This window comes from Saccopteryx leptura, chromosome 1 (assembly GCF_036850995.1).
Source record: "Saccopteryx leptura isolate mSacLep1 chromosome 1, mSacLep1_pri_phased_curated, whole genome shotgun sequence".
Taxonomy (NCBI): domain Eukaryota; kingdom Metazoa; phylum Chordata; class Mammalia; order Chiroptera; family Emballonuridae; genus Saccopteryx; species Saccopteryx leptura.
In genome coordinates this window covers 109,439,399-109,450,298 of record NC_089503.1, presented here as the reverse complement: position 1 = coordinate 109,450,298, position 10,900 = coordinate 109,439,399, and the positions used below count along the sequence as shown (strand labels likewise).

Below are 10,900 nucleotides of genomic sequence, written 5' to 3'. Positions count from 1 at the left end.
TGCAGCTAACAGAGGTGAATGGCGGAGGAGGAGGGAGGGAGGAAGGGATGCAGGCACTGTAGACATGTAAACTAAAACTGCACTTTCTTAACACTAAATGTAAAGTAAAACTGCATTTTCTTTACTTTAAACTAAACTAAAACTGCATTTTCTTTACTTAAAATGAAAACACAAAAACCTAATTGTAAAAAAATGCATTTTCTTAACTTTAAACTTAACCTAAGCTTGACATTATGTATTTTTCATTTAATCATCACCTGTTTTTGCCTTTTGGGCTGTACTTTCAGCACTTTTACTTGCAGGACTTTTGAATAAAAATCTATCCAAAGAAGTTTGCTTTTGCCTGCCTTTGAAAATGTTACAGAAATGTGACAAACAAGTGTCATTAAAAAGTGCTGAAGGTGCTCGCTTCGGCAGCACATATACTAAAATTGGAACAATACAGAGAAGATTAGCATGGCCCCTGTGCAAGGATGACACGCAAATTCGTGAAGCGTTCCATTAAAAAAAAAAAAAAGTGCTGAAGCACAACCAGTTGAAAATTTTTCTGGGTGTTTCTTTTCAATGAAACTTGAAAGCTGCTCCCACTTTGCCAGCATGTCTTTAATTTCACTTGTAGAAATCACTTCCTCTGACTCTACCTCCTCCTCACTACTAATCTCTTGCAGAAGCTCCGTATGTTGCATCATCTGTAGCTCCTTCAACTCCTCAGTTGAGAGTTCCTCCTCATGTTCCTCGACAGGCTCATTTATGTCACCTTCATCTACCTCCAGACCCATCAGCTTTCTGAGTTACACAATCTCCTCCAACACTTCTACCTTGGTCTCAATCTCTGGTTCAAATACTTCGAAGTCCCTGTCTGCAACAACATCAGGCCATAATTTTTTCCATGCCAAGTTCAAGGTTCTTCTTGTAACCTCTTGCCATGCTAAGTCAATAATGTGTAAACATATCACGATGTTGTAGTGATCTTTCTAAAACTCTTGAAGGGTTAGATTTGTATTCTCAGTCACCTCAAAGCAGCGGCGGAACAAGTGCTTTGTGTAAAGCTTTCTAAAGTTGGAAATGACCTGCTGATCCATAGGTTGCAAGATTGAAGTCATGTTGGGTGGGAGGTAGAGGACTTTCACAAATTTGAACTCAATGAGAATGTCATCTTCAAGACCAGGTGGGTGGGCTGGAACATTTTCAAGGATCAGTAATGCTTTCATTGGGAGTTTATTTTATTTTATTTTTTTAAAAGGTTTTTTTTTTTTGTATTTTTCTGAAGCTGGAAACGGGGAGAGACAGTCAGACAGACTCCCGCATGCGCCCGACCGGGATCCACCGGCTCGCCCACCAGGAGCTACGCTCTGCCCACCAGGGGGCAATGCTCTACCCCTCCAGGGCGTCGCTCTGCCAAGACCAGAGCCACTCCAGCACCTGGGGCAGAGGCCAAGGAGCCATCCCCAGTGCCTGGGCCATCTTTGCTCCGATGGAGCCTTGGCTGCAGGAGGGGAAGAGAGAGACAGAGGAAGGAGGGGCGGGGGGTGGAGAAGCAAATGGGCGCTTCTCCTATGTGCCCTGGCCGGGAATTGAACCCGGGTCCCCCGCACGCCAGGCCGATGCTCTACCGCTGAGCCAACCGGCCAGGGCCGGGAGTTTATTTTCTTGAAGGTATTTCTTCACTGCAGGACCAAAGACGAGATTTACCCATTCAATAAAAAACTGCCGCGTAACCCACGCCTTAGCATTGGCATGCCACATAACCTGCAGTTTTTCTTTAAGAATCTTGTGAGTCTTAAAGGCTCGAGGATTTTCAGAATCATACACTAGCAGTGGCTTTACTTTACAGTCACCACTAGCATTTGCACACAGTACAAGGGTCAGACGGTCCTTCATGGGTTTATGGCCTGGCAGCTTCTTCTCCTTTGTGGTGATGAAAGTCCTCTGGGGCATTTTTTTCCAAAACAATCCTGTTTCATCACAGTTGAACACTTGTTGGGGGATGTAGCCTTCCTTTGAGATAAGTGCAGCAAAACATGCGATGTGCTCCTCAGCTGCCTTAATGTCAGCACTCGCAGCTTCACCATGCCTCACCATCGAGTGGATGCCAGATCTCTTCTTGAAATTTTCAAACCAGCCGTGACTTGCCTTAAATGTATCTTCTGCTGCCTCTTTTGAGGTTGATGATTCTTTCTTCTTCAAGTTGCTGTAAATAATATGTACCTTTTTGCATATTACAATCTCCATCACTGTATCTCCTGCCAGCTCTTTCTCTTTCACCCATACCAGCAGAAGCTTCTCCATTTCTTCATGAATATTTGTTGTTAATTGGGACAGAATTGTAGTTCCTTTCGCTGGATTTGTGCTTTTGATGTCATCCTTTTGTTTAAGGATGGTATAAATTGTAGATGTATTGCAGTTATATAGCCTTGCCAGTTCAATCACTCATACACAACGCTCATGTTTTTCTATTATTTCTTGCTTTACTTCTATCAACATCATTCTCTTCATCTTCTCACCACTGTCCTTTACACTCACTTTCTTTGGCCTCATGATAGCACACACAAAAAATTAGTAAAAAATGAAAAAATGATGCAAGAATGAGTACAGCGCATGAGATTCAACTTGACTCTGCAGTTAACACGTGAGAAAGAATGAGATGCTGGTGTTGTGCTGCCAGATACTGGACCCATACGCTAATGCACCTACTAGCAGCAGTTCCCAAAATCACAACTCGTATCTCGGAATTTTGCTCGGATCTCGAACAAAAATACAGACTGAGTTGCAGTTCATATCTTTTTTTTTTTTTCTATTTTTTTTTTTTTCATTTTTCTGAAGCTGGAAACAGGGAGAGACAGTCAGACAGACTCCCGCATGCGCCCGACCGGGATCCACCCGGCACACCCACCAGGGGCGATGCTCTGCCCATCCTGGGCATCACCATGTTGCGACCAGAGCCACTCTAGCGCCTGGGGCAGAGGCCAAGGAGCCATCCCCAGCGCCCGGGCCATCTTTTGCTCCAATGGAGCCTTGGCTGCGGGAGGGGAAGAGAGAGACAGAGAGGAAGGCGCAGCGGAGGGGTGGAGAAGCAAATGGGCGCTTCTCCTGTGTGCCCTGGCCAGGAATCGAACCTGGGTCCTCCGCACGCTAGGCCGACGCTCTACCGCTGAGCCAACCGGCCAGGGCTGCAGTTCATATCTTTAAAAAAAAAAAAAATCATATGTTGGTCTGCTCATATCTCAAGGTACCACTGTATACGCTTCCAACTACATGACATTCTGGAAAAGGCAAAATTATGGACACTGTTGGACAAATAAATTTGCAAAATTTGTGTTATTTGATTTTGCTCACTTTCATTGTTAAAAATGGCCACCGCCCAAGGTGAATGGCCACTGCCAAGTGAAATGGCTAATTACCTTCCTGCTTGGAAAGGGGCTTTGTTATGCTAATGTGTGCTGGAGGGGGGGTTTCATGCCAAAAAAGTTTTAAGAGAAGCAGAAGGAAGAGGAAGGAGGCCATGTTTTTGCAGAGAAGAAGCAGCCAAGATGGCCAGGTGCTGAAGGAGAAGCCAGTTTGTGCAGAGTTTGTGTAGAGATAAGGAGATGAGGAACCAGAAGGGACTGAGCTGGTGGGGGGCCTTTGATTCTAGGAAAACCCAGATGTGTCAGTAGCTTTGTGAGCACTGAATGAGTGGGCCCCATGTGTTTGTGTTTACTCGCCAGCCCAGTACAAGACTAGAATAAAGGTATGGCCCACCAGTTTTTGGCTCCGCTGTTTCTCTATCGTCTGTCTGAATCTAATGGAAACCTGCCTGGCTGTGATGGCAGCAACGACTGGCCCTACAAACACAGTAAAAAGATCAGGGGCTCTGGGGGAGAAGAAGGAATAGGTGGATCACAGAGGATTTTTAGGGCAGTGAAAATTCTCTGTGCGATACTATAATGGTAGATATATACAACAGAGGAGGGATCAAAGGGAACAGAGGAAAAGAGGACAGAGGGAAAGGGGATGACAGGATGGGATAAACCTGAAGGGAAGGGGGGAGGATGTTGTAGGGAGGGGGCAAGGGAGATGTTGAAGGAAATAAGGGGGAGGAGGAGTGTATTCGGGGCGACACTAGAATCTATGTAAACACAATTAATTAAATAAAATAAAATAAATAAATCCTGGACTTTGCGTGATAACGGCATGTCAGTGAAAATTCATCAATTGTAACAAATGTGTAACTCTAGTTGGGGATGTCGATAATGAGAGGGGCTATGCCCATGTCCAGGTAGGGAGTGTGTGAGAAATCTCTGCACCTTCCTCTCAATTTTGCTATGAACCTAAAGCAGCGCTAAAGAAATAAAAGTGATTTTAAAATCTAACCCTTTTCTCTCCATTGTATGTGTTCAAGACAAGCTCTCATGGGCATAACATCAATTTTTACCTTGCCATTTAAAAAATCTCAGCAAGAGAGTCTTCTTATATAATTCTTCCATAACCCTTCAAAATGAAGTAAAGGAGCTTAATAATAAAAAAAAAAAAAACAGTAGTGATTTTCAGTAGGATCAACTTGTATTTTATTGGTATGTATGAACAAAAATAGCAAAAACAATGGTTTTTATAAGATGAATCCTACTATATAAAATTTTAAGTTTATTTTTGTTCTTTCTTGAAAATATGGGGACAAAATAAGATCAACTTCTAAATGAATTGAGGTATTCAGATAACTGTTGGATCTACAACAGGAATAAAGAATTTTACTCTTTGATGTTCCTAAAGTTGATGTCATGTCAACAATAAAAAAAAGTCAATGGGAGAAAAAAAGAATATTTATCCTTATGTAACAAGCAGAAATATTCTAGTAGATAACTAGAATAACATGTCCTATCCTGGTCATTAAAAACAAAATGTTTACTGGGAATTATTATGCTTTTATTATTTGCAAGTAACTGTTCTATCCTAATGCCAGTACTTTGGAGAAAGTTGTGTTTATTAAAAACAGAATTATTGTATTAGAAAACATTTTTTCAAACAACTATACAATAAAGTCCTATTTAGAGAAGGAACATGTGAGTGTCATGTCTGACATTTCGATTTCCTTAATTATAAATGACTACTGTCACCTCCAAAAATGTTGTGGAGCCAGTGTTTTTACAGTGGTCAAGTTGCTGAAATTGTACGGGTATGTTCCTGTTGATGTTTATTCTTGGATATGAATGGGAACATTGATGTGGCATCCTTGACACGTGTTTCATTAACCTTGTAGAGTGTTGCGCCATGCCATGCTCATATGCTGTGCCAGGCTCAGATGGACTGTTTAAAAGCTGCTGCTTGATGATGTTGATGTTGATGATGATGATAATGATGATGACACTGACCACTGATAGGTTAGTTGGGGACCTTCTGCTGTCCCCTAAATATGATTTCCTCCAGTTGGTCAATAATTTGCCTAGCCCTACTTATTGTCAAGGACAATTAAAGTGTATACTAAAGATTTTAATACCTTTTAAAAATATTAGTTATTGAAAAGTTGGTAAAGTATAGAGAAGCTCACATAGGCTAGTAATTACCCGCTGCCCCCCAGAAAAACCCTTTGTGTTCAGAAAATATGTTTTTACAACAGAGATAGCATTTTTGTTGTAACAGAACATTTTTAATAATATAAAATACATAAAGTAAAAATCCATCTTCATTTCTCCTCCAGAATTCTCCTCAATTTTTCCTCCCTCTCCAGATACTTTTGCCAAAAACAGATTAATTAATGGTAAAAGAATTTCTGCAAACCTTTTCCTATACATTTACACTGTGTGGATGTCTATGTAGTCACATACTTGGTTTGTTTGGAGTGGGTAATGATATTCTTGAACCATTCTGCCCTTCCTGTTTCAAAATGCTGTGAGTTATCTCTGAAGGTAAAATGGAACACTAGAGAGACAGCCTTTTACATCTTCCTTCTAAACTCTTTTTCTATAAAAGACTCTACATTGATTATAGTACCTATCCTGTTGCTTAGACCTGAAATTAGGGACCAAGCTTTCCTGATTGTCAAATACGTACCTTCACTTATTGGTTTGCAATGCTTTTATCAAAAAAAGGTCTTGCTTCTGGACGGAAGGAAGGAAGGAAGGAAGGAAGGAAGGAAGGAAGGAAGGAAGGAAGGAAGGAAGGGAAAGGAGAGAGGGATGGAGGGAGGGAGGGAGGGAGGGAGGAAGGAAGGAAGGAAGGAAGGAAGGAAGGAAGGAAGGAAGGAAGGAAGGAAGGAAGGAAAGGAGAGAGAGAGGGAGGGAGGGAGGGAGGGAGGGAGGGAGGGAGGGAGGAGGAAGGAAGGAAGGAAGGAAGGAAGGAAGGAAGGAAGGAAGGAAGGAAGGAAGGAAGGAGGAAGAAGGAAGAAGGAAGGAAGGAAAGGAGAGAGGGAGGGAGGGAGGGAGGAAGGAAGGAAGAAAAGAAGGAAGGAAGGAAGGAAAGGAGAGAGGGAGGGAGGGAGGGAGGAAGGAAGGAAAGAAGGAAGGAAGGAAGGAAGGAAGGAAGGAAGGAAGGAAGGAAGGAAGGAAGGAAGGAAGGAAGGAAGGAAGGAAAAAAGGAAGGAAGGGGACATTTGAGCCTCTATATCTAACCATGCCTGAGAGTTAGAATTACCTCTAGACTCCTCAGTTATATGAACCAATAAACCACCTTTTTTTTCTGCTTAAAATAGTTTATTTGGATCTCTGGCATTGATAACTAAAACTGCCTTGATAGTATATGAATCATTATAAAAAGAAAACTAATAAAAAAATAATAATTAAAAAATAAATAAAAGTCTTGCTGCCAGAGCATTCAGTCAAGGTGGATTGATGCTCAGGAAGACAGAACTGCAGCCAAAGGGGAACAATTGAGCCATTCATAAACTGCGCAGCCTGCAGCTGAAGGGCCACCTGCTGTTTCACAGCCCTGGGAGGCTCCATTCACTGCTCATTCTGAAATAATTTAGAGGCCAGACTAGAGCAAGGGCACATTCGCTCTTGGCTCTTCAGCCAATGGAAATAATTAAAATGACTATTAAATATTGGGAAAGATTTTTTTCCTTTTAAAGTTGTAATATATGATATTGGTGTAGGTAGTGTAAGGTGGTTCTAAAACATTTGTCTATAAAATTGTCTTTTTTTCCCCTCTCTTTATTAGAGTTTTTTTTACAAGTGCAAAATTGAAAGATGTTTTGTTCTTCACATCATATATCCAAGGCCTTTGATATTTCATCATCCTTATTTAAAAGGGATATTGGTTGAATTTTTCCAGTCTATGCTCAGATGAGTGTCAGGTGTTGGACACTGAAGAAATAGCAATAGAAGAGGACATGACTGAAATGCCCAACTCTGAGCACCTACAACTGAGGTGGACGGGTTTGTGCTTCATGACCTGCTGGAGGTCAGAGGGCTCTGGACTATTGGTACTGAGGTCTCATAAACTAGAGCGAGAAGAAGAAACATACTAAAGTGTTCCACATCATAATGTGATGCAAATTTTAATTTTCATTATGATAAAAAAGTTTAATTTTATTTTTGACAACTTGAAAAACAGGAACAGAATTAATGATTACTCGAAAAATTAAATGACTGTTCCATTGAAAGCAGCTAAGAATTGACATTGCATTTTTATCATAGAAAAACATCAGTAGGTAATGAAAATAACAAATACAGAAGATAAAGATTTAAAGGGATAATGAATACAAAACAGAACAACACATTAAAAAATAATTGTCTGATTTTAGAACCTTACAAGAATGATATATTCAGAATTATGACCACATAAATCAAAAAAATTATTTCTGCCTAGATAATTCACTCTACTTTGAGTGAATTTTAGAAAGAATGCAAAAAATAATAACTAAAAATTCAGAGAAAAAATTTTAAAATAATTTATAAATAAAATTATCAAAAATGTTAATTTGTAGCTCTTACTGAGACAAGTTCATAAAATGATTTATTAATAATACACTTTGAAATATTAGGATACAATTGGGAGGCTAGAGACCAATTTCTTTCCCTCATACCTGAAGCCCTAGAGAGCATGGGTTGAGTCTGCAAGAGAGTAATTTAGACTCACCTTTGTTTATTTATTCAGCATTTACAAATTGCCTAAAATGTGTCAGGCACTGTACCAGGGGCCAAGGAAATGTGATAAGAATGCAGCTCATCTTGGCTTGGGTGGTGACCACACAATACAATATATAGATGATGTATTATACATATGTACCTAAAACCATATAATTTTATTAAGCAATGTTATCCCAATAAATTCAATCAAAAAAGGAAGATGAGCAGGGAGTATGAAGGCACAGATAAAGGAGAAGAAATATCCAACAAAGTAAAGAGTTTATGCAAAAATGTGCAGATATTAAGAATTTAAAGTATCCTAAAAGTAAATTGGAGTTATCACCTGATGTGAAATTGAAATGCAGAAAATTACAGCATCCAATGTTTAAGGTATTCTTTTTAAAAACTTCTTTATTAGATATTTTTTCTTGAAAATGTAGTTAATATTATATAATTTGGATATTTATGTATCAATAAGTTAAAAACATCATTGTTACAATTTTGATAAAAAAGTTCTTTTTATTATTGAAACAAAATATACTCAGTATGTCTCTTCTGCTGCTTTTACCTACCTTATATGAGAATAAAAGGGGGGAAATGTGATTTTCATAAACAGACAATTGAGAGAAACTGGCCTCTGCAAAAATGTAAAATATAGAAAAACTGGGATATGTGTTCAATTCAGTGCTGACTGAATAAAATCATCATGACAACTGGGGACAGGGGAAGAACACAACACTTGTTCTTTGGGGTTGTCAGTGTTAAGAAGAAATGGTCCTGTAGTAAAGTGATTACAGAAGCCTGGTAAGTGTTAGAATAGAAGCATCCACATAATAAAGTACTTCAGTCTTTCTGGAAAGAGAAAGAGAAAAACTAAGCTTCAAAATTTCAGCCAAATCTTGAAGGTTGAATTGGAATTTGCCAAGTGAACAAAAGCTAAAAAAGATGGAAGAGGGAGAGGCTTTCTAGAAAGGAACACTGCAGGTGCAAAATCATTATTCCAGAAGAAAAAAAGAACCATGAATTTTGTGAACTATGCATAGATCTTAAAAGCCAAATGCAAGGTGCTTGTCTTAGCTGTAGTGGAAAGAATGGGCAGATCACAGGGCTTTGCAGATCATCCCAAGGTGTTTGGATTTTATGTTTTATATAGTGAAAAGCCAGGCCGAAGTTTTAATAAGAATGTTATTAGATTTACATTTTAGAGATTAATTCTTTTTTTTTTTTTTTTTTTTTTTTTTGTATTTTTCTGAAGCTGGAAACTGGGAGAGACAGTCAGACAGACTCCCGCATGCGCCCAACCGGGGATCCACCCGGCACGCCCACCAGGGGCGACGCTCTGCCCAGCAGGGGGCGATGCTCTGCCCCTCCGGGGCGTCGCTCTGCTGCGACCAGAGCCACTCTAGCGCCTGGGGCAGAGGCCAAGGAGCCATCCCCAGCGCCCGGGCCATCTTTGCTCCAATGGAGCCTTGGCTGCGGGAGGGGAAGAGAGAGACAGAGAAGAAGGAGGGGTGGGGGTGGAGAAGCAAATGGGCGCTTCTCCTATGTGCCCTGGCCGGGAATCGAACCCGGGACTCCCTCACGCCAGGCCGATGCTCTACCGCTGAGCCAACCGGCCAGGGCCTAGAGATTAATTCTTGAAGTGAATAGCTATAGGAAAGTCCCAAACTCCGAGTGTGTTTTAAGAGACATTTTTTGCAATTCCTATCTGTGTGCATAAAGCATGGTTTATGATAAAAATTGCCTCCAGGATTGGTTTTGAATGGAAATTTGATGGATACAATCTTGTCAATCATTTATCTACCCCAATTTTTAGTATTGATTCATTCATCTATTAGTTTGTCAAATAATCACTAAGCATCTACAATGCACTAGACAAACTACTGCTGTAATGGAACACACAGTCTACCCTCTCCAGACAGTAAGGAAACAGTCACGAAAATAAGTTTACATTTTATACATCAGGATCCATCCTGGGAGTAACATGGATGATTCTTTGAGAAAGTTACACTGGAGCCCCATGTAGATGAAAGGCTTAGAAAAGGTCAATCGAGAAAGTGCGTCTTAATTAAGACCAGAAGAACGGTTGAGCGATGATTAGATAAAATGTGAAGAAGGGAAATAATGTGAAAAAGCAGTGAGGTGAGAAGATCTCGGCATAGTCCAGGAACGAGAGAAGGCAGGCGCCTTCGGGGCTGGGAGAGCAGGCACACAGGTGGCAGGGAGACGCCGGGGGAGTTAGGTGGCAGTGACGGGGAACTGAGTGGGTGAAGTCATGTAATCAGGGAAAGTCAGTTTGTAGAAGTTTAAAGCTCAACCCAGCCCTCATGATTCCTAGAAACAAAAAGATATAAAACATATCTATATATAAATTCCTTTACAGCCTAGACACACAAAAAATTTTAAAAATAAAATCTATAATTTTCTTATAATTCAGTATTGGTTTATGTCATCTACATTAGAAAATATCTTCTTGCTGCTAGTATGCTGTATTTTATTCCTTGGTACTATTTTTCCCATAACAAATGGATTATACAATCTCACAATGAGCTGTAAGAACTCCATCCACTCTGGCCATATCATTTTGCAGAACTCTCTAGTACAAATGCAAATGAAAAACATTGAAGACTATGATTTAAATATCAGAAGTTCACCCAGATTATAAGGAGGGAAGAGAAAAACAGTATATGAGTGACTAATAACTTATTCATGAGTTCAAACTATCTAGAATAATTGAAATACTCACTTGCAGCAAATAAGCCATTAACAGCAATTTTACTATTTTTTAATTATCTGATTCACACTGTTGCAGGAAGTCTCACTTAATGTATGTATGTGATTATGCAGATCAATGTTTA

At 40.0% G+C, this 10,900-nt stretch overlaps 1 non-coding gene across 1 annotated transcript; it reads left to right on the top strand.

Annotated features, from left to right (window-relative positions):
* The first annotated feature begins 401 nt into the window (after positions 1-401).
* Positions 402-508, top strand: LOC136390221 (U6 spliceosomal RNA). The gene has a single exon (XR_010748654.1). It is a non-coding gene; the product is annotated as a U6 spliceosomal RNA (small nuclear RNA).
* Positions 509-10,900: the final 10,392 nt, after the last annotated feature.